This window comes from Oryctolagus cuniculus, assembly GCF_964237555.1.
Source record: "Oryctolagus cuniculus chromosome 16 unlocalized genomic scaffold, mOryCun1.1 SUPER_16_unloc_1, whole genome shotgun sequence".
NCBI classification, from domain to species: domain Eukaryota; kingdom Metazoa; phylum Chordata; class Mammalia; order Lagomorpha; family Leporidae; genus Oryctolagus; species Oryctolagus cuniculus.
Genome location: NW_027208201.1, coordinates 6143943 through 6166304, shown reverse-complemented (window position 1 = coordinate 6166304; position 22362 = coordinate 6143943). Strand labels below are relative to the sequence as shown.

At 40.3% G+C, this 22362-nt stretch overlaps 1 pseudogene; it reads right to left on the bottom strand.

Annotated features, from left to right (window-relative positions):
* Positions 1–11139: 11139 nt before the first annotated feature.
* Positions 11140–18793, bottom strand: LOC127485283 (vomeronasal type-2 receptor 116-like; annotated as a pseudogene).
* Between the last annotated feature and the right edge of the window lie 3569 nt (positions 18794–22362).

Here is a 22362-nt window from a genome sequence, read left to right as displayed (position 1 = left end):
GCAGTGTCTGGGTGACCTACCTGTCTGTCTACAAAGGGGAAAGCCATGGTGGCCATGGAGGTCTCCATCTTGGCCTCCAGTACAGGGCTCCTGAGCTGCATCTTTGCCCCCAAGTGTTATATTATTCTCATAAAACCTGATAAAAATACTTTAAAATGTTTAAAGAACCAACACAGTTCTAGCGGATCCTGAAAGTTTTTTCATAAGTTTCTTCACATTTTCCTACTTTAATCAAAAAACAAAGGGCAGCAGCATTTCAACCGTATCAAATAAGCAAAACTATAAACCATTGTTGGTTAGGAAGTTAGCCCAGCTATTAAGATGACCATGTCCCACATGACAGTAGTTGTGTCTGTAACTGGGCTATGACCCCTCACCCCACTCCAGATTCCCAGGAAAATAAACCCTTTGAGTCAGTGGTGACAACTCAGAGCTATTGGGCCCCTGTCAGTTTACATTTTTTCTGGCTCTTGGCTCTGGCCTCCATCCAGGCTCAGCCACTGCAGGCACTGAGAGGTGAATCAGTGAAATGTTGTTCTCCAACCATCTCTCTCTTTCTCTCTGTTTTTCTCTCTCTGCCTCTCAAAAAAATACAATGCATTCTAGAAGTATTTTAATATGAAATAAGAGTAATATTTAAAACTGAAACACAGGAGACCAAGTTTTAAATCAAGTTGTAAATAGCAATGTCATTTTATGATAGGGCTATGCCTGAACTTATAGACACTGTTTACTGCTTAGGAGATTTGTCATTCTATAAGACTGCTGTGTGAACTGCTTCCCATGTTCAAACATTCTCACCGTTTTAATTCTTTTTTTAAACTTTTATTTAGTAAATATAATTTTCCAAAGTACAGTTTATGGATTACAATGGCTTTCCCCCCCCCATAGCTTCCCTCCCACCTTCAACACTCCCATCTCCTGCTCCCTCTCCAATCCCATTCACATCAAGATTCATTTTCCATTATCTTTATGTAGAGAAGATCAATTTAGTATATATTAAGTAAAGATTTCATCAGTTTGCACCCAGACAGAACATAAAGTGTAAAATACTGTTTCAGTACTAGTTATAGCATTAATTCACATTGCACAATACATTAAGGACAGAAATCCCACATGAGGAGTAAGTACATGGGGATTCTTGTTGACTTAACAATTTGACACACTTGTTTATGGCGTCAGAAATTTTCCTAGGCTCTAGTCATGAGTTTCCAAGGCTATGGAAGCCTCTTGTGTTGTCTGACTTCGATCTTATTCCAACAGGGTCATAGTCAAAGTGGAAGTTCTCTCCTCCCTTCAGAGAAAGGTACCTCCTTCTTCGATGGCCCGTCCTTTCCACTGGGATATCACTCACAGAGATCTTTCATTTAAGGATTTTTTTTGCCAGAGTGTCTTGGCTTTCCATGCCTAAAATACTCTCCTGGGCTCTTCAGCCAGATCCCAATGCCTTAAGGGCTGATTCTGAGGCCAGAGTGCTGTTTAGGACATCTGCCATTCTATGCGTCTGCTGTGTATCCCCCTTCCCATGTTGGATAATTCTCTCCCTTTTTTATTCTATCAGTTAGTATTCACAGACACTAGTCTTGTTTGTGTGATCCTTTTGACTCTTAGACCTATCATTATCATCAATTGTGAACTGAAATTGATCACTTGGACTAGTGAGATGGCATTGGTATATGCAACCTTGATGGGATTGTATTGGAATCCCCGGCACGTTTCTAACTCCACCATTTGGGGCAAGTCAGCTTGAGCATGTCCCAAATTGTACATCCCTTTCCTCTCTTATTCCCACTCTTATATTTAACAGGGATCACTTTTCAGTTAAATTTCAACACCTAAAAATAAATTTGTGCTATGTGTTCCATGCTAGATATTTAAGAGATGTTTCCAAATACATGCATTTTTAAAATTTATAGAAGGCAGTGAACCTTCTGGTAAATGTTTCCTAATGGTTGAAATTGCTTGCCAAGTTTTCCTTTGATATGGGTACTGTCAGTAAGCAATCTGAGACTTCCTTCCACATTTCTCTATTCTAAGCCTGGCTTTTTCCCTCATTTTTCTATTCTCTTCAAGGTGGAAACTGACTCTATGCTAAAAGATTCTCCAAGATTCAAAATTTTTTATTTAGTTCTTGTAAAAGGGATGGCTAACATTTTCTGTAATAATAGTATAGCAAAGGGACAGCTTAAATTATGATTTCATAGCTAGATTTACTTTGCCATGGGCACAGTAAACAGACAAAACCTCCCCTTCAGACCAAACAAAGGGAGTGAAAGTTTTAAAGTGATGACATAGCTTTCCTCATGGGCATTCTCTACCTCAGAAAAACACTACTAGAACATGCCAGTGACTATAGACTTCCAGTTTAGGCCACTGGAGACTAGGGATGGGACTTGAGCACTCCCTTGACTTGCATCCTCTGGTCTGTTTAAAAAAAAAAAAAACAAGGATCAGAAGAAAGCTAGGTATCAGACACAATGTAAAGATAGGTGGCAGGCCTATTAACAGCGGCTCTCTTCAGTGATCTGCCCTCAAAGAGACCCAACAGGCCAGTCCATTGCAGTGGCTTTCAATGTGGAAAGCTAGGGCTTCAGCAGAAAGTCAGCTTATGAAGAGCCTTGGCAGCTCTGCCAGCAAAGAGGTGGATCATCGGAAATGGAACTGTCCTGGAGTTGAAAGACACCCAGGTCAGAGTCACATATCTTTCTAGCTCTAAGCTGAAAATCCCTTCACTCAGCCCAGCTTCCAAAGTAACCACTGCTGCTGAGGGGTTGGCCAAGTACAGCCGGTAATAGTGCAGACAGAAATGTAAATTTCCTGTTAGAGTTGCCAACTGCCTTTGCCTGGCCAGCTCTCCTCCCATGCCAGGTAGGTAATAGAAATCAACATGGTGTTTTCCCCAAGGAGGTTCACGCCTCCCTTGGGATGTGCCCATTGGGCAGAGATAGATAGGCCTGGGCCACATAACTGACAAGGCATTAAAGCCCAACAGATTATTATCTGGCCCCTTCTGTCAGTTTATATTTTCCTCCCAATTGGGGGACTTATTTGTGGCTTTGAAAGCACCTTTCTTAGGTTCTCCAATAATGACTATGTCTTTTTTTCTAGACCCTATCTAGCTCATCTGGGGCCTTGTTCCTTTGTAATTATAGCCTCTACTCTAACATCAATGCCTCTACTCCCAACCTGTGTGTATTTATGGTGCTCTAGCCCAATTAATGTTGCATAATTGTTCAGAATTTCTCTACAGACAAACCCCTCTATCCGAAAAAAAAAATGATGAGTGGCTTTTCTCCTGGACTTGGCTGGGATCAGCTTTAAACCACATCTGTCAAACAGTCCTCACAAGGGTCTAGAGACCACTCTCATTTACTCTTTTATATGAGATCCTCTCATTACTTGTTTAATGCCACTCTTAGGATCATTAGTTGCTTTTCTCACCCTGTCTTTTATATTACCGTGTCTGTTTAAGTGTTTACAGGAGGTGATAATGGAATTAACCAGGCCTTCAGCAACCAGGTGGTCAAACAAATGCTGCCACAAGGATATACTGGGCTCTCCACTGAGGAGAAGTGAAGTGGCTTGAGACATCACTCCATGCAGGCAGAGTGTACCTCATCACCCCATGTCAGTGGAAAGTAGCTCTAAACAGATAATCAGGGCCAGCGCTGCAGCAAAATGGGTTAATATCCTAGCCTTCAGTGCTGGCATCCCATATTGGCACTGATTCAAAACCCAGCTGCTCCACTTCTGATCCAGCTTCTGACATGGCCTGGAAAACCAGTAAAAGATGGCCCAAGTCCTTGGGCCCCTGCACCCATATGGGAGACTCGGAAGAAGCTTCTGGATCCTGGATCCTGGCTTCAGATCAGCATAGCTCCAGCCATTGCAGCCATCTGGGGAGTGAACCAGCAGATGGAAGATTCTCTTTGCCTCTCCTTTTCTCTCTATGTAACTCCAACTTTTGATAGTTTATGAACTTAAATTAATCACTAACAAGTAAGATGGCATTGGTACATTCTACCTTGATGGGATTGAATTGAAATCCCCTGGGACGTTTCTAGCTCTACCATTAAGGGTAAGTCCGAATGAGCAGGTGCCAAATTGTACATCTCCTCCCTCTCTTATTCCCACTCTTACATTTAACAGGGATCATTTTTCATAAATCTAAATGCCTAAAAATAATTGTGTGTTAACTAAAGAGTTCAACCAATGGTATTAAGTAGAACAAAAAAAATACTAAAAGGAATAAAATAGTAAGTTGTTCCTTGACAGCCAGGACAAGGGCTGAACAAGTCATTGTTCCTTTTAGTGTCCATTTTGCTTCAACAGGTTTCCTTTTAAGTGATCAGTTAGTTGTCACTGATCAGGGAGAACATATTATATTTGTCCCTTTCAGACTGGCTTATTTCACTCTGCATCCTATTGAATGGGGAAGAGTTGGAAGCATTTCCACTGAGATCTGGCACCAGATGGGAAGGCCCACTCTCACCACTGCTATTCAACATAGTACTGGAAGTTTTAGTCAGAGCCATCAGGCAAGACAAAGAAATTAAAGGGATACAAATTGGGAAGGAAGAAGTCAAATTATCCCTCTTTGCAGACAATATGATTATTTACTTAGGGGATCCAAAGAACTCTACTAAGAGACTATTGGAACTCATAGAAGAGTTTGGCAAAGTAGCAGGGTATAAAATCAATGCACAAAAATCAACAGCCTTTGTATACACAGGCAATGTCATGGCTGAGAAAGAACTGCTAAGATCAATCCCATTCACAATAGCTACAAAAACCATCAAATACCTTGGAATAAACTTAACTAAGAATGTCAAAGATCTCTACAATGAGAATTACAAAATATTAAAGAAATAAATAGAAGAGGATACCAAAATATGGAAAAATCTTTCATGCTCATGGATTGAAAGAATCAATATCATCAAAATGTCCATTCTCCGAAAAGTAATTTATAGATTCAATGTGATACCAATAAAAATACCAAAGACATTCTTCACAGATCAGGAAAAAATGATGCTGAAATTCATATGGAGACACAGGAGACCTCGAATAGATAAAGAAATCTTGTACAATAAAAACAAATCCAGAGGCATCACAATACCAGATTTCAGGACATATTACAGGGCAGTTGTAATCAAAACAGCATGGTACTGGTATAGAAACAGATGGATAGACCAATGGAACAGAATAGAAACACCAGAAATCAATCCAAACATCTACAGTCAACTTATATTTGAAAAAAGATCTAAAGCCAATTCCTGGAGCAAGGACACCTATTCAACAAATGGTGCTGGGAAAACTGCATTTCCACATGCAGAAGCATGAAACAAGACCCCTACCTTATACCTTACATAAAAATCCACTCAACATGGATTAAAGACCTCAGTATACAACCAGATAACATCAAATTATTAGAGAACATTGGAGAAACCCTGCAAGATATAGGCACAGGCAAAGACTTCTTGGAAAAGACCTCAGAGTCACAGGCAGTCAAAGAATGAATTAACAGTTGGGATTACATCAAATTGAGAAGTTTCTGTACTGCAAAAGAAACAGGAAAGTGAAGTGCAACTGAAAGAATGGGAAAAAGTATTTGCAAATTATAGAACTGATAAAGGATTAAAAACCAGAATCTACAAAGAGATCAAGAAACTCCACAACTACAAACCAAACAACCCACTTAAGAGATGGGCCAAGGACCTAAATAGATATTTTTCAAAAGTGGAAATCCACGGGCCAGTGCCATGGATCACTTATTTAATCCTCTGCATGCGGTGCTGGAATCATATAAGGGAATCAGGCTCTAGTCCCTGTTGCTCCTCTTCCAGCCAATCTCTCTGCTGTAGTACGGGAAGTCAGTGGAGGATGACCCAAGTGGTTGGGCCCTTGCACCTGCATGGGAGGACAGGAAGAAGCACCTGGCTACTAGCTTTGGATCAGCATAGTTCCGGTCATAATAGGCATTTGACAGGTGAACCAATGAAAGGAAGATCCTTCTCCCCTTCTCTCTCTCTCACTATCTGTCAAATAATAATAATAAAAAAAGAAAATCCATATAGCCAACAGATAATAATAAGAAATATTATTTTAATTACATTATAATAATACTAATATAATTAATATAATTATAATGGTATTATAATAATTATTATAACATAATAATAATAATAATCCAAATAGCCAACAGATCTCTAGCCATCAGGGAAATGCAAATCAAAACCACAATGAGTTTTCACCTCACCCCAGATAGAATGGCTTACATACAGAAGTCAAATAACAACAGATGCTGGCAAAGATGTGGGGAAAAAGGCACACTAATCCATTGCTGGTGTGAATGTATACTGGTAAAGCCACTATGGAAGACAGTTTGGAGATTCCTCAGAAACCTGAACATAGCCTTACCACATACCCACCCATCCCACTCCTTGGAATTTACCCAAAGGAAATGAAATTGTCAAATAAAAGAGCTGTCTGCACCTCAATGTTTATTGCAGCTCAATTCACAATATCTAAGACATGGAATCAACCTAAATGCCCAGCAACAAAACACTAGATAAAGAAATTCTGGGATATGCACTCTATAGAATATTATGCAGCAGTAAAAAAAGATGAAATATGGTCATTTGCAACAAATTGAAGGATCTGGAAAACATGCTGAGTGAAATAAGCCAGTCTGAAAGGGACAAATATCATATGTTCTCCCTGATCAGTGACAACTAAATGAGCACTTAAAAGGAAACCTGTTGAAGCGAAATGGGCACTATGAAAAACAATGACATGATCAGCCCTTGTCCTAACTGTTGAGGAACAACTTACTATTTTATTCCTTTTAGTGTTTTGTTGTTGTTGTTGTTGTTCTACTTAATATCATTGGTTGAACACTTTAATTAACACACAATTCTTCTTAGGCATTTAAATATATGAAAAAGTGATCTCTGTTAAATCTAAGAGTGGGAGGAGATATACACTTTGGCACCTGCTCATCCGGACTTGCCCTAATGGTAGATCTAGAAATGTGCCAGGGATTCCAATTCAATCCATCAAGGTGGCATGTACCAATGCCATCTCATTAGTCAAAGTGTTCAGTTTAATGTTATAAGTGATCATAATGATAGTATTAAGTGTCAAAAGCAAACATAAACAATACTAGTGTATGCTAATAATAACTGAAGAATTAAAAAGGAGATAATGGTCTGACATGGGTAGCAGGATACACAGCAGACTTATAGAATGGCAGCTGTTCTAAACAGCACTCTGTCCTCATAATCAACCCTTAAGACATTTGGCTCTGGCTAAAAAGCCCTTGAGAGTTTCTTAGGTATGGAAAGCCAAGACAGAGTGCCAAAAAAATAACCTAAATGTAAGATCTCGGTGTGTGAGATCCCATCAGAAAGAATGGGCCATTACGGAAGGAGGTACCTTTCTCTGAAGGGAGGAGAGAACTTTCACTTTGACTATGGCCTTCTCCTAATAAGATAGGAGTTTGTGAACTCAAGAGGCTTCAATAGCATCGGCAACTCATGACAAGAGCCTAGGGTGATTACTGATGCCATAAACAAGAGTGTCAATTGTTAAATCAACAACAGGGGTCACTGTGCACTTACTGCCCATGTAGGATCGTTGTTCTTTTTTTTTACATGTATTTAGTAAATACAAATTTCCAAAGTACAGTTTATGGATTACAATGGCTTCCCCCCCATAGCTTCCCTCCCTCCTGCAACCCTCCCATCTCCCGCTCCCTCTCCAATTCCATTCACATCAAGATTCATTTTCAATTATCTTTATGTACAGAAGATCAATTTAGTATATATTAAGTAAAGATTTCATCAGTTTGCACCCAGACAGAACATAAAGTGTAAAATACTGTTTGAGTACTAGTTACAGCATTAATTCACATTGCACAATACATTAAGGACAGAGATCCTACAAGAGGGATAAGTGCACAGTGACTCCTGTTGTTGACTTAACAAATTGACACTCTTGTTTAAGGCGTCAGTAATCTCCCTAGGCTCTAATCATGAGTTGCCAAGGTATGGAAGTCTTTTGAGTTCACCGACTTCGATCTTATTTCAACAAGGTCATAGTCAAAGTGGAAGTTCTCTCCTCCCTTCAGAGAAAGGTACCTCCTTCTTCGATGGCCCGTCCTTTCCACTGGGATATCACTCACAGAGATCTTTCATTTAAGGATTTTTTTTTGCCAGAGTGTCTTGGCTTTCCATGCCTAAAATACTCTCCTGGGCTCTTCAGCCAGATCCCAATGCCTTAAGGGCTGATTCTGAGGCCAGAGTGCTGTTTAGGACATCTGCCATTCTATGAGTCTGCTGTGTGTCCTGCTTCCCATTTTGGATCATTCTCTCCCTTTTTTATTCTATCAGTTAGTATTCGCAGACACTAGTCTTGTTTGTGTGATCCCTTTGACTCTTAGACCTATCATTATCATCAATTGTGAACTGGAATTGATCACTTGGGCTAGTGAGATGACATTGGCACAAGCCACATTGATGGGATTGTATTAGAATCCCCTGGCACGTTTCTAACTCCACCATTTGGGGCAAGTCAGCTTGAGCATGTCCCAAATTGTACATCTCCTCCCTCTCTTATTCCCACTCTTACATTTAACAGAGATCACTTTTCAGTTAAATTTCAACACCTAAGAATAACTGTGTGTTAATTACAGAGTTCAACCAATAGTATTAAGTAGAACAAAAAAATTTGAAAAGGGATAAAGTATTAAATACTACATCAACAGTCAGGATAAGGGCTGATCAAGTCACTGTTTCTCATAGTGTCCATTTCACTTCAACAAGTTTCCTTTTTGGTGGTTGGTTAGTTGTCACCGATCAAGGAGAACATATGATATTTGTACATTTGGGTCTTGCTTAATTCATTCAGCATGATGATTTCCAGATTCCTCCATTTTGTTGCAAATGACAGGATTTCATTTTTATTACTGCTGTATAGTATTCTATAGAGTACATGTCTCATAATATCTTTATCCAGTCTACTGTTGATGAGCTTTGGGGTTTATTCCAGGTCTTAGCTATTATGAGTTGATCTGCAATAAACATTAATGTGCAGACAGTCTTGTTTTTTCCAATTTAATTTCCTTTGGGTAAATTCCAAGGAGTGGGATGGCTGGGTCGAACGGTAGGGTTATATTCAGGTTTCTGAGGAATCTCCAGACTAACTTGCATAGTGGCTTGACCAGTTTGCATTCTCACCAACAGTGGGTTAGTGTCCTTTTTTCTCCACATCCTCGCCAGCATCTGTTGTTGGTAGATTTCTGAATGTGAGCCATTCTAACCAGGGTAAGGTGAAGCCTCATTGTGGTTTTGATTTGCCTTTCCCTGATTGCTAGTGATCTTGAACATTTTTTCTTGTGTTTGTTGCCATTTAGATTTCCTCTTTTGAAAAATGTCTATTGAGGTCCTTGTCCCATCTCTTAAGTAGGTTGTTTGTTTTGATCTCTTTGTAGATTCTGGTTATTAACCCTTTATCTATTGCATAGTTTGCAAATATCTTTTCCCATTCTGTCGGTTGCCTCTTCACTTTCCTGACTCTTTCTTTTGCAGTACAGAAACTTCTCAATTTGATGTAATCCCAAATGTTAATTTTGGCTTTGACTGCCTGTGATTCCAGGGTCTTTTCCAAAAAGTCTTTTCCGGTACCTATATCTTGCAGGGTTTCTCTAATGTTCTCTAATAATTCGATGGTCTTAGGTCGTAGATTTAGATCTTTAATCCCACTCAAAATAGGCACAAAAACCACAAATACCTTGGAATAAACTTAACCAAGGATGTTAAAGATCTCTACAATGAGAATTACAAAATATTAAGGAAAGAAATAGAGGAGGCTAACAAAACATTGAAAAGTATTTCTTGCTCATGGATTGAAAGAATCGATATCATCAAAATGTCCATTCTCCCAAAAGCAATTTATAGATTCAATGTGATACCAATAAAAATACCAAAGACATTCTTCACATATCTGGAAAAAATGATGCTGAAATTCATATGGAGACACAGGAGACCTCGAATAGCTAAAGAAATCTTGTACAATAAAAACAAATCCAGAGGCATCACAATACCAGATTTCAGGACATACTACAGGGCAGTTGTAATCAAAACAGCATGGTACTGGTATAGAAACAGATGGATAGACCAATGGAACAGAATAGAAACACCAGAAATCAATCCAAACATCTACAATCAACTTATATTTGATCAAGGATCCAAAACCAATCCCTGGAGTAAGGACAGTCTATTCAATAAATGGTGCTGGGAAAACTGGATTTCCACGTGCAGAAGCATGAAGCAAGTTCCCCAACCTACACCTTACACAAAAATCCACTCAACAATCGTTATTTATTAAGATTTTTTGGACAACGTGGCATCCCCACAAGGAACACTGCTTGACCATGCTCCTCCTGTTTCTGGGAAAAAAAAAAAAACACAGTTAAATCACAATGCCAAGAAATATATGTTAAACAATCAATAGCCAGGGCAAACAGAACGTGAAGCATGTTAATTAGATGTCTTAGCAAATAAGAACACTTACATTGTCTGCACATTGATAAATAGAAATTAATTCAGTCTCCAGGATTTTAGGAATAGCAATTTAATATAAAATAACATTGCTGTTATAGCCTTGATGCACATCCAAGGTTTGATTTACACCATGATTTACTTTACTCAATTTAAAATTTTTCCCTAAACTCCATTACTAACTCTGAGAGGGAGAGAAAAAGAAGGTTAGTGATAGAGACAAAGAGAAATCCTATTCAATGCCTCACACCTCCTCAACCCCAGTGCTTTTTCCTGGATCGAGGCTACAACCAACAACAGGGAGTCAGACCCAAGAATTTTACATGGATGGCCAGGACAAAGTTACATGAAGATTCACCACTTCCTCCAGGGCCCTAGGAATCAGTAGCCCAGGTCAGGAGCAAAAACCAGAGCCAGAAACTGATGCCATTCTCTCAGATCACTAGGCTAAACACACAACCCACCAGTTGTATTTAAAGGAAAAATCAATTTCATTTCCTTCATATATCTTAAATGCCACTTCAGTCTGGATTATCGGTCCTAAACTCTGAATATGTGACAGCAAAGCAAGTGGAAATCTTCAGAATCCCTTAGAACTTGCTCTTTTCTTTAAGTCTTTCAAAGAATTCTTTTCAGGCCTTATGAGAATAATGTAGCACTTGGGGAGGAAGATGCAGCCCAGGAGCCCTGCACTGGAGGCCAAGATGGAGAAGACCTCCACAGCCACCATGACCTTCCCCTTGGTGCTGTGGTAGACAGGCAGGAAGGTCACCCAGACACTGCAGAACACCAGCATGCTGAACGTCAGGAACTTGGCTTCATTGAATGTGTCAGGCAGGTTCCTGGCTAGGAAAGCCAAGGTGAAGCTCGCCAGGGCCAAGGAGCCCAGGTAGCCCAGGACACAGTAGAAGGCAGTGACTGAGCCCTTGTTGCACACCAGGATGATGTGGCCATGCTCAGAGTGTGCATCTAACTCAGTGAAGGGAGGAGAGATTCCCAGCCAGATGCCACAGACAGCCAGTTGGATCAGGAAGCAGATGGGAATGAGGGAGTTAGAAGCTCCTGACACCAGCAGTTGCCTGATAGTTCTTCCAGGTTTTGTAAACTTGAAGGCCAGAATCACAGTGATGGTCTTGGCCAGCACAGTGGAAACAGCCACTGTGAACACAAGTCCAAATGCTATTTGTTGCAGGAGGCAGGTGGCTGTGTTTGGACGGCCAAGGAAGAGTAAGGAGCAGAGGAAGCACAGGAGGAGGGCAATGAGCAGGATGTAGCTGAGGGTCCTCTTACTGGCCTTGATGATGGGAGTGTCTCGGTGCTTCACAAAGACCCAAAGGACCACAGCTGTGAGTACTGAGAAGCACAGAGCCATGCAGGCCAGAGCCATCCCCAGGGATTCCTCAAAGGCTAAGAAGGTCACCAGCTTGGGGAGGCAGTGGTTTCTCTCCATGTTTGGTTACTCGTGATCTGCACATGGGATGCACTGCTCTGCATCTGAGGAAAAAGAGAGACTCAGGATTGATACTTAATTGCTGCCTTTTTCTGTCCAGGAAAGGCGTCACTTTTGCACTGCCACTTTGAGAACAAACTGCCTCTATCATATACCAAGATGCACTAGGGTAACTCTGCATTCCCAATCCAGGGAGAATGCTCTCTTCCTAGAATCAGTAGGTGCTCCTAGCTTTTGTCTCAGAGACAATCTGGACACACACAAGCACCTATGTGATGAGCTACGAATTCCCATATGATGGTAATTTATTTTTGTTTCTTGTTTCATATACTTAGTGGGTGTTGCACATCACTCTGATAAATTATTTGTTATAATCTTTATACCTGATAAATCTATTCTTTCTCTGAAGTGTGAAAAATTAAGTGCTTTCTACTGCTGCATTAATGGTCATTGAATTATTATTTTTGAGCAATAAAAACTATTTTTGGGCCGGTGATGTGGCTCAGCAAGTTAATGCCCTGGCCAGCACCCCATACAGGTGCCGGTTCCAGTCCCAGCTGCCCCTTGATCCAGCTCTCTGCTATGGTCTGGGGTAGCAGTAGAAGATGACCCAAGTCCTTGGGCCCCACACCTGCCATGGGAGACCTGGTAGAAACTCCTGGCCCCTGGCTTCAGGTCAGTGCAGCTCTGGCCATTGCAGCCATCTGGGGAGTGAACCAGCAGATGTAAGACTTCTTTCTCTGTCTCTACTTGACCCTGTAACTCTGTCTTTCAAATAAATAAAATAAATCTTTTAAAAAGTATTATCTGCTCAGTATTTTGAATAATGGAAGCATTTTCTAATTAGTGTATGTCTACTTTACATAATTTGATATATTTGGCTTTCATAGGTAATTCCTTAAATGTTTATCTTGTGCAAAGACCCTTTTTAATGATGCCAATCTGCATCCTTTATGATTATATATTGTCTTCATATTTCACACTGCATAATGCTAAATATGGTTCAAGAGTAATAAAACATTTCTGTATCAACTTGCACCGTCCCTGTACATTGCATTTATGCATGAAAATACATGGATTTGCTCATCTAAGGAAGCATAACTAAGCTTGATGGTGATGCTTTTTACATGTATTGTCTAGATTTAAGCACAGCCCATTGGAAGAGCTCAGATTAGGACTGCCTCTCTCAGAATTGGAGGGTAAAATAAGATGTCTTGTCAAATCAATAGCACAATTAAGCCCAAAAGGATGAGCGCCACCAAAAACCGGTCTACACATAATGTGGTAGACATAGCAATCATAAAATGGATGTATGGAGATAACAAGTGAATGTTTGTATTCATAGCAATGGTTCACTACAATCTCATTACAAATATTGTTGGTTTTTTCATTTTTTGTTTTGTTTTTGTTTTTTTTTAACTTTTAATTAATAAATATAAATTTCCAAAGTACAACTTTTGGATTACAGTGGCTTTTTCCCCCTATAACTACTCCCTCTCACCTGCAACCCTCCCATCCCCCACCTCCCACTCTCTCTCCCATCACATTCCCAATCACAATTCACTTTGGGTTATTTATTCTTATTTTAAATTTTTATCAATGTAAAGAGAACAGATTTCATATATTTTATAGAAACGACTCTAAGATGGTAACCATACTTCCCTCCTTCCTTCCCTCCCAGAATACTCCTCCTTCCTTCCTTCCTTTCTTGTTTTAATTTTTACAATAATACAAATTCAGTTGCTTTATAACCACAGACTTAATGCACCATTAGCCATAATGTTCAAGAAGTAAAATGTAGAAACAGCACACTGTTCCACAGGGGTATAAAAAAGAGCTAAAAACATAATGAAATCCTAATATGTCAGTTTCATTCTTAAGCAATGCTTTTTTGTAGTCTATATTAACTACTAAATATCAGAGAAAACATATGATGATATTTATCTTTTGGGGACTGGATTATTTCACTGAGCATAATGGCTTCCAGTTGCATCACTGTTGTTGCAAATGGCAGGATTTCATTCCTTTTTTTTTTTTTTTTTTGACAGGCAGAGTGGACAGTGAGAGAGAGAGACAGAGAGAAAGGTCTTCCTTTGCCATTGGTTCACCCTCCAATGGCCACTGCAGCCAGCGCACTGCGGCCGGCGCACCGCGCTGATCCGATGGCAGGAGCCAGGAGCCAGGTGCTTTTCCTGGTCTCCCATGGGGTGCAGGGCCCAAGCACCTGGGCCATCCTCCACTGCACTCCCTGGCCACAGCAGAGAGCTGGCCTGGAAGAGGGGCAACCGGGACAGAATCCGGTGCCCCAACCGGGACTAGAACCCAGTGTGCTGGCGCTGCTAGGTGGAGGATTAGCCTAGTGAGCCGCGGCACCGGCCTGATTTTATTCCTTTTTTTGGCTGAGTAGTATAATTATGACAGTAGAAATATCAGTAGAAATGGATACGGTTTCTACCTGTCTGATTGGAAATGTCTCTGTCTGTGCAAAAAGTGCAAGTATAGCAGCAGACAGGTCTTCCTTCCTGTGGCACTTTCCTGAATCCTGGGCCACAGCTCTGGCTACACACAGATTGAGGAGTCTGAAAGGAAAAAGTAGAAACATTCATCTTGATTATTGGCCACATTGATAGAATTTCAATGCTTAACCCCTCACAACAGAAAATGTGACCTTCAGTTGAAGGTCACCACTGTGTCTCCTCTTATGCCTGCCAAGTCATCATTACCTAGGCAGCTAATGTGGAGCTTCTGTGGTCATATTGTACTTTATCAACATGTAGCAAATATTACAAATGCAGTTAATCACTTTTATTTCACACATCACCCGCTAACATCCTCTGCCATTTATCTCTTATTGAACTACTATATCCAAAATATGTTTAATGTGGGTTTCTATGTGGCAATGATTCTGAAAACTAGAATGTCTGAGAAAAAATTGACCATGAACTCATACTTAGTTGATTAGAATATTTTATATCACAGATAAAAGAAACAAAAGACATGATACGGAGGCACACCACTGAGAGTAACTATGAAAAATTCAGGTCAACATAGAAATGTTTAGAATGTGTTACGAAACAATAATTGTGTTTAGTACATTTCTGATATTTTCCATTCAGGCAGGCCATTAATTTTAGAGATAAACACATCACTTGGGTGCAATGCATTGTTGTTATATTTGGTCATGCAGAAAATATCATATTTTGGAAACATGACAAATTATTGTCAATATCTCAAGATGTTATGTAGAATAAATTGTGGAAGACTGAGTAGCATGTGAAATGAAAAAAGGAAATGCTATCTACAAAGAGGCGAATGATAAGTCAACCCATAATCCACTGTGTTCATCATGCATCACAACATAAAGACCCTCACCATATGTGATTAAGGTCTTCAGAATATATAGATATATTTAGGATTTATGTGTCTATACACTAATCTCTCTATTTCTTTTCATTTATAGCCTTCATTCTATTCACTAAACATCTACAAAATATATGTGTTCAAATTCAAAAAATAAATCAGGGGCTGGTGCTGTGGCACATTAGGTTAATCCTCCACCTTTGGTACCGGCATCCCCTATGGTCACTAGTTCTAGTCCTGGCTGTTCTTCTTCCAATACAGCTCTCTGATGTGGCCTGGGAAAGCAGTAGAAGATGGCCCAAGTCCTTGGACCCCTTTACCCATATGGGAGACTGGATGGAAGCACCTGGCTCCTGGCTTCAGATCAGCACAGCACGGCCATTGCAGCCATTTGGGGAGTGAACCACTGGATGGAAGACATTTCTCTCTGTCTCTCCCTCTCACTGTCTATAACTCTACCTCTCAAATAAATAAAATTTTTAAAAAATTCAAAATAAATCAGTAGATTATTCCAAGTTGCACATTCATTCAACATGCATTACCTAAGACTATATAAGGATTACCTCTCTATATATATAAGAATACAATAATATATATTACCTATATACAGGATACCCTACATATATTTTTATATATATATATATATATATATATATAGGATTACCTATATATATATATAATATGTAAGGATTATGTATATATTATAAGGATTGTAATATATATATTATAAGGATTATAATATATATATATAATAAGGATTATATATATATGTATATATAAGAACATGTAAGGATTAGCTACATATATAAGTATTACCATGTATTTGGAAACCATGATGTGAACTGAGACTCTGATGCTTACATAAAGGCTTCATAATTAATCTACTCCCAAGATTCTACTCAGACCTCTATGTAGGCCTGTGGTATTGAAAGGGATCCATACCTCTTTAAACGCAATAGGCCATTCTATCATGTCTTCATTGATAACCAAGGCTGGATCACGTGAACTCTTAGAGAAAAACTTTCCAATGTTGACCATCAACCCAAGACCCACAGGATAATTCACAATATTCTGGATATCATATTGTACCACATCGTGCCTTGTTTCATGGAAAGATATGTCACTTCCAGCACTGTTCCTAAACTGGATTTTCTTCAGGAGTGGGTGAAGCTAGAGGACAAACATAATTGTAAGATGTACAGCATTCAAGTTTAGGTGCTAGAGATGGGATTAAAATGGTGGAGAAGGGAGGGTGATGGCTGCTGTAGTCTAGGAGAACATAGTTTAAGAAAAAGTAGAAGGACTGCAGGCTCAGGGAAGTGTTAGGAAGAAAACAGCAGAGGAAATTCTACACAAATTGGAGGGACACAGTGGACCTATGTGGAGGGTAAGGACATGCACATCTCAGGACCCCAGCAGCTGAGAGCCTCTGCACCAGTGTTGGAGAGTGAGGTGAGACCAATCCGCTGGAGACCAAGCCACTGGTGAAAAGCTGCAGGAAGAGCTTAGAGGGAATCCAGCTTGGAGTCCCATGGGGGATAGTGTACCTGACAAACTACAGGAAAATAAACAAAGTAGGGGGCATGTTTTCTCTCTCTCCAATTACCCTTCAACTGTGTCCTGTAACAAGCTGATAGAGAACAGGCATAACCTTGGACATACATAAAAGCTGCACCAGCAAACAGCCAAGCAGAGACTCCTGAGTCTGGTGAGGACAGGGGGCTGAGTGCTTGTGACTGTGGGAGGCTTGTGTGCAGGATTGTGTTGTGTTCTTACCTGAGCTTCTTCTAGAGTTCAACAAAGTAATCTTAAAAGTCACATTATTAATGCTTTTAAAATTTGACATAAGCCTATTTTTCTTAGATACACATTTTTCTAAAACTGAAGATTTCCAGCAGTCCCTGTTGATCCAAAACAAGACAAACATATAAGAGGACTCAGCCTGTGGCTGAGACTTTGGGCACTCACTGCTGGAGGTGCCATATGATCAGGGCTCCCTGGTGAGCTGGCCAGGGACATTGCTGGAGAATCTGAGCTTACACTGTGGACTGCACAGATCCTCTGTGTGGTCCTTATGGCAGAGCAAACAAATAATATACACACTGGAGCTAGCACCCAGTAACTGGTCTCCTTTGAGTAGAGGAGCTCAGCTGAGTCTACACCAACAGACATAAACAAACCTATCTGATCAAAAAAAAAAAAAAAGAGAAAGAGATAGAGATTTACTATGCCAAACCTGGGTGTGTCACCTCAGATACAAACCTCACCCTGGAGCACTGAAAAGAGCTTCCTGGACATATCTACCACAAAGCTCTAGGGATGCCCTGAAAGCAGACATTCCATTAATCCACACATAGTCCAAAGATGAAAGCCACCACAGTGATAAATCACAGAAACCAACTAGTATCTCCACAAATGATGATCAACAAATGCACCAGTTCAAGAAACAGAATAAGGAAGACACTATGATGGCCACAAAAGTACACAACACTTCAATACTAGATTGTGAAGACAATGAGATTGAAGAAATCCAAGAAATGGAATTCAAGTTACAGGTTATTGAGTGGTGTACATGCACTAAGCAGTCACTTCTCAGGCTCATAATCCTCAGGGATTCTTCTTAGGAGAGACTTAGTTGGGTTTGGGTGGTCACCATGTCATGGGTTCATGTGAGGGGAACTATTCAATCATTGCCTGAAGAAATGATGGGAAGTGATTTAATACAAACAGTAAATTATATTAGCTGGCTTAGGCATGCACTCTGCTGTATCCATGACCAGGAAGGAGGTTTAGTTGGGGCTTTAGGGAAGGTAAGCTTTGCACTTAAACATGGGTCTGTCATGGATGGGTGTGCTAAAGGATAATTTTAATGATGGTAACCAGTTGTGTTCTTACCTGAGCTTCTTCTAGGGTTCAACAAAGTAAACTTAAAAGTCAGAATATTAATGCTTTTAAAATTTGACATAAGTCTAGTTTTTTAAAGATATACATTTTTCTAAAATTGAAGATTTCTAGCAGTCCTTGTAGATCCAAAATAAGACAAACACATGAGTTATATGTGTTAAATTATCTATACTTAGAATTTTATATCTCACTAATGCTTAAAATTGATACCATGTGGGTTTCTCTCCACTCAGCTCTCCTATAGAAACTTAGTTGAGAATTTGATTAACTTTTTAAACCTTATCTGGCAGTATATGACAAAAACCATGGAGTTCTACTTCAGTAAAAAAAAAGTGCAAATATATTAGGGCTTCATGCCTGTCCTGTTCTGGAGGAGGTTTACCTGCCAAGGGAGAAGCTTAGGTTGAGCTGCATCTCCTGGAGATCCCATTTCTACTTTCTCTAGAAACATCTTATGGAGGGCATGGGCCACTGCATACACAGCATTGTAGATGAAATAGCTAGAGTCAGATAGAGTCATTATGTCGATGTCTCCTGGGGAAAACTCTAAGGAAGTGTTTGGTGGGCAGTCTCCTATTTCTCCACATAGCGACCCAGAAGGTAGGCAGGTGAAAATGTGAAACCAGAGTTTAGTGAAGTAAAAATCTTCTGGGTAGTGGGAAGGGTCCACTGTCTTGAGAAAATGTTTGAGGCCTGGGATTTCCCCCTTGTGTGGTGAAAATGAGAAGCCTCCATGGAAAGAGTGCAGTACACGCTATGTCTCATGCACAATGATGTTCCACTTTGCTACCATGATCCACACCTTGCCCACGGTTAAAAAGTATCCTCCTTCAAAGTCCACATTGATGAGGCTCCTTACTTCACCATAGAGTATGTGCACATTTGCAGAAGAAAGGCTGATCCCAGTCATGAAAGTGATATCAGTGGAGGCATACAGTCTCTTAGTGGCAGGGAGCTTTTGTGTGAAGGCCACACAGAGACCTTTCTTTACCATCTCTGCCTCAAAGTACCGAAGGAACTGCTCTCCTTTCATATCATCAGATACAAAGAGCGCCACCCAAGTCCAGCCAAAATGCAGCAACAAGGAGATCATTCCATGGACCACAGTGCTGTCACTGGTGGCCATCTGATAGTGAGGGAAACTGGTCTTTATCACTTAGCAGAGGATCAAAAGGGCCATAGGTGATCTGAAAGCCAAAGTAGTCATGACTGTGAATTATCTTTGTTGGGGTAAGGCTGAGATATTCTCTCCAAGGGAGGCCTTTGAGGAGAATGCTACTGGGTAAAAAGAAAGATTGCTCTAGAGATAGCTGAATTCTGTTATTCTGCACACAGAGAACACCATGCTTCTCATGCCCTTAGCCTTTGGAAGAAAGGTAATAGCATGAAAATATGTCATATCCCTATTTTCTCTTCATGTCCTGCAGTGCAAACTGGGAAGGCATCAATTCTGAATGCAATACCACCAAGATAATATCCTGCTCTCTCTCACCCAAATGTGGGATAGAACCCATGTGGCATGTAAACCATGACAAAGTTTGTATGGATCTCCTGATACACTGGATTTCATTTCTTTTCACAACATCACATAACTTGTCATGAAAATCACAATTACTCACTCTGATTTTTGGTGAAATATTTTTTCCAGCTTAGAATCCTCTTATGTGACTGAAGTCTTTTTTTTTTTTGGCAGTAATGGGCCTGTATTGCTGATGGTGTGTACTGGGTCTTACATAAATCACTGATTTGCTAATGCAGATCCTGGGAGGCAGCTGTAATGTCTTGATTAATTGAAATAGTTAACCCTCATGGAAGACCTGAACAGAATTCCTATACCCGGGGCCTACAATTGCCAGACTCCCAGCACATTAGTGAGTGTACCAATGAATGGAAGACCTCTGTTATGTCTCTTTCTGCCTCTCAAACCAAAATGTTAGGAAAAACCATCTGTGATGTCAGGAATTGTAAATAGAACACTCAGTGAGATTCTTCTGAAGGAATCTTTCAGTGCAGGTGAGTGAGGGAGGTTTGGATGATGGAGTCCAGGAACACCCATTTCACCGGAACTGAGCCTCGAACACTCTTAGCAAACTTAGGGAAGGCATGGTCCTCTGTGATGTCCCAAAGGAAAAGCAAATGTCCAGGTTTTTAAATACCCACATCTACATTATCACCTGTGGATGCCACCTTGGACAGTACACTTCTTGGTGACGTGAAAATTTCCTTTGAAATACTGAGCTGTGAATACAATGAAGTCAATAAATCCAATGGTAGGGATGGATATATTGGCCCTAGGTAGGAATCTGAGTGGAGACCCTCAGCATTCACTGCCCCTTCCCTTTCTTCCTACCTCCTTCCTTCTGTTAATAATTCCACAGGCCAGGGTTTTCCCACTTAAAATCATGGTGGGATACATATTCTTGGCTTCTTTTTTTTTGGTTTTAGTATTGGATTTCTTTTTTTTAACTTTTATTTAATGAATATAAATTTCCAAAGTACAGCTTATGGATTACAATGGCTTCCCCCCCATAACGTCCCTCCCACCCGCAACCCTCCCCTTTCCCACTCCCTCTCCCCTTTCATTCACATCAAGGTTCATCTTCGATTCTCTTTATATACAGAAAATCAGCTTAGCATATATTAAGTAAAGATTTCAACAGTTTGCTCCCACACAGAAACATAAAGTGAAAAATACTGTTTCAGTACTAGTTATAGCATTAAATCTCAATGTACAGCACACTAAGGACAAAGATCCTACATGAGGAGTAAGTGCACAGTGACTCCTGTTGTTGACTTAACAAATTGACACTCTTGTTTATGGCCTCAGTAATCACCCTAGGCTCTTGTCATGAGCTGCCAAGGCTATGGAAGCCCCCTGATTTCACTGACTGATCATATTTAGACAAGGCCATGGTCAAAGTGGAAGTTCTCTCCTCCCTTCAGAGAAAGGTACCTCCTTCTTTGATGACCCATTCTTTCCACTGGGATCTCACTTGCGGAGATCTTTCATTTACGTTCCCCCCCTCCCCCAGAGTGTCTTGGCTTTCCATGCCTAAAATACTCTCATGGGCATTTCAGCCAGTTCTGCATGCCTTAAGGGCTGATTCTGAGGCCAGAGTGCTGTTTAGGACATCTGCCATTCTATGGGTCTGCTGTGTATCTCACTTCCCATGTTGGATCATTCTCTCCCTTTTTTATTCTATCAGCTAGTATTTTCAGACACTAGTCTTGTTAATGTGATCCCTTTGGTTCTTAGTCCTATCATTATGATCAATTGTGAACAGAAATTGATCACTGGGACTAGTGAGATGGCATTGGTACATGCCACCTCTATGGGATTGAATTGGAATCCCCTGGTATGTTTCTAACTCTACCGTTTGAGGTAAGTCAGCTTGAGCATGTTCCAAATTGCACATCTCTTCCCTCTCTTATTCTTGGTTTCTACATTGCCTTTTCAACACAGATGAGAGAATGGTGTTAGGAAAAACTTAAACATTCTTCTCTGAAATTCAGAACACACATACCTGTGGGGTTTTGTAGAGCTCCAAAAGGGTTCCAATTTCAGCAGAAAATGTTGCTGTGGTTCCTGCAATGATGGCGACTGATTTGTCTTGTTTTTTGCAGTTGTAGTTAGGGACAAATATACCCTGTCCTGAGAGCCAGTGCAGAGTGCTCCACAAGGTGAACTGATCACTGGGAAAACCATTGTAGAATTGGTAACCCAGGGACATGTTTGGTAATAAGCAGGGATTCTTATTGATCTCCTGGATGGCAAAGTGAAAGGCCAGGACATGTTGGTAGTTCTTCCACAACCACCTATGAAGAGGGTCAGATTCATGGAAAGGAGTGAGTTCTTCAGTGCAGATGTGGGAAAGAAGCAAACTGCCTATGCAAACACTTCTCTTCATGAACTTTTTAGACAAGCCTTGATGTACCTCAATATGGAATCTGAATCTTACTCAGAGACAGAAATCAAGATGCAATTTTTGTTTTCTGTTAGTTCTGAAAGAGTTTAAATGCAACTGATTTGCCAATTGTTTAAATATTATCCCCTCTAAACGCATTCACCTGAATTAATTTTTCATGTTC